At 38.3% G+C, this 2,537-nt stretch overlaps 1 pseudogene; it reads right to left on the bottom strand.

The window, feature by feature from the left end:
- Gm12757 (predicted gene 12757) lies at window positions 954–1,902 on the bottom strand (annotated as a pseudogene).

Genomic DNA, 2,537 nt, shown 5'->3' with positions numbered 1-2,537 from the left:
CTTCTGGAATGGAGGCCAAGCTCTTCCCTTAATGATTTCTGGTTACTGGACCAAGGTCATGCTATTTTGGGCCAGAGGCTCTGCATTTGTGTTGACAGGAAAGGAGAAAAGGCTCTGGACCCTTTCCAGATTGATGTGGATTAGATATAACAGGGAATCACCACCAGAAGATCTCCAAAAATGTGAGAACACCAAATAAGTCAGGTAAACTGATCTGCTGTTTTCTCACCATGGGAACAGCCTAGTAACTGGCTTAGACATAAAAACCTCTCTAGCCAAAACTTCTGCTAAATTGAGACAATAAATCTTATTGGGTATGGGGTCCTTAAGATTCTTCATGCCGTCCTTCATATGGCATGTGTGAAGATTTATTACAATTGGTTATTTATAAAAAATCATCTCATAATAAAGACAGTTGTCTTTTATCTGCTCAAACATGAGGCAACATTTCATCCTCACCTAATCTGTGCATCCCAAATAATACATACAAATATCTTATTGGTACTAAAATTTTGATTGTGAGATTCATATATTACAGAATGCACATCTTGGGCAAGATTCATCCTCAGAGATGCTGAACTGACCTGCTGTCCCTGCCCCCTGCTTCCTGATGCTGTCAAAACACTTGCTTCCAGAACAGCTACTGATTACCGACTGCTACTGATTCCAGATGATCTTGCCTCATCCAACCTTTCAGATAGATTCATTCAGTACTTCCATCAAGCCCTGATCCTTCTAAGCATACAGAGACTGTATAACAGATGCTAAAGCTAGCCTTTCTTAAGTCTAACCAGTTTTGTAATTTTTCTACCCCTGGCAACTCCCTTTAAAGGATTTCTTATCACCCCTATTCAGCAGGAAGAAGCCATGGAGAATTGTCAGCCCATTTCCTGGGGTTTGGGTGTCTGCTAATGGTTATTTTACAAATTATAGATAGGATGTAATTTTCTTGTTATTTTCTTCATGTTGTTTAATGTAGCATGTTGTCTAGAAAGGCTTGTACAAACACTTTTCCAGCATGTCTCCTAGACACCATTTCACCCACTGCTCTGTTTGGCTGTTAGACTGTTGTCACTTCAGCAATGGTGAGTTGGACTCCTATTCCTCAGGGAAGAATGATCCATGGTTTGCTGTCCTTGCCAATAACAAAAATATTGGAAAGCCTAGTGGCAAAGCTGTTGCCATTGGCATGTTTCACATGAACCACATCAAAAGATCCAGGATCTATCTATCTCTCTCTCTCTCTCTCTCTCTCTCTCTCTCTCTCTCTCTCTCTCTCTCTCTGTTGGTGATTACACCAATTCTTCCCAAGTTATCACTTCTAGTCACCATACACAGGTTTCCAGTTTTGAACTTGATGAAGTCAGTTATTTTGCCTTTCTCCAAATTCAACTTGAATGGTGTCATTCACCTTGATGAAGGGATCAGGGTATCGAATATTTTGAGCATCATAGGTCACCAGATGTGTGATTATATTTGTGCCCACAAAGATCTTTCTCACTTTGCACAACTTGTACCTGGACTCCTTGGTGTGATACAATGAACAGAAAAGCGGCGCTTGGTGTCATAGATCAGTTGGAAGTTCTCTCCAGTCTTGTAAATGCTGATGATATTCATAAACCCAGCAGTGTAGGTTATATCGGTCCTGACTTTCCCATCAATCTTAGTGAATTGCTGCATGCAAATCTTTTTTACTTCATCTCCAGTCAGAGCATACTTAAGTCTGTTCCTTAGGAAAATGATCATAGGCAGGCATTCCCGCAGCTTGTGATGACCAGTGGATGCATGAGGAACAAACATGCCATTCAACTTATCCAACATCCAGTGTTTTGTAGCAGCTACACACTTCAGGTGTTTCTTGGGACTACAAGGCATGGCTGCACTGGGAATGGAAAGAGACTCTATAGGTTGTCATTTTAAGGGATTATTTGGAAATGGTCATAATTTTGAAAAGGGAGAAAATAGATGGGATGGATTACTAAATTTTTTCTTGAACAAAGCATTTTGTAGCCACAATCCTACATCGCTAGAAATCTTTGTAATTGTAAAATCGAAGTTATAATCTCTTACATTGGTACAGAATTTATATATTTATACAGAATTTAAGTTTTCATTGATTTGAATGTGTATATTGATACAACATTAGAAATTGATATTATGACTCTTAGATAGGCACTGTACCTATGAAACTCATTGAAGAACAAGATGATTAAGTGATGCAAGTTAAGGGCCAGATAGTAAATACATGGTTATGTCAGATTCTAATTTAATTATAACAAAGTGCTTTCATTTACTAAAATAGAAATGGCTAAAAGTAACTAAGGCTTAACAATTCAAATAGATTTTACATAGACAATCCTCAAAAACATCAGAAATCCACAGAATATGACATATAATGTTATTTTATTATTAAGGATCATTTGACAATGAGACATGTCACATTTTCCCCATTCTCCTTCAAAGAAGAATTGAGCATCTTTACCTCCAGGTGAGGTTGCTTATCATGGCAAGGTAGCCACAATGCAGAAATTGCCTAT

Source organism: Mus musculus, chromosome 7 (assembly GCF_000001635.26).
Source record: "Mus musculus strain C57BL/6J chromosome 7, GRCm38.p6 C57BL/6J".
NCBI lineage: Eukaryota > Metazoa > Chordata > Mammalia > Rodentia > Muridae > Mus > Mus musculus.
Note: the sequence above shows the minus strand (reverse complement) of the source record. Positions and strands in the feature narration are given on the sequence as shown.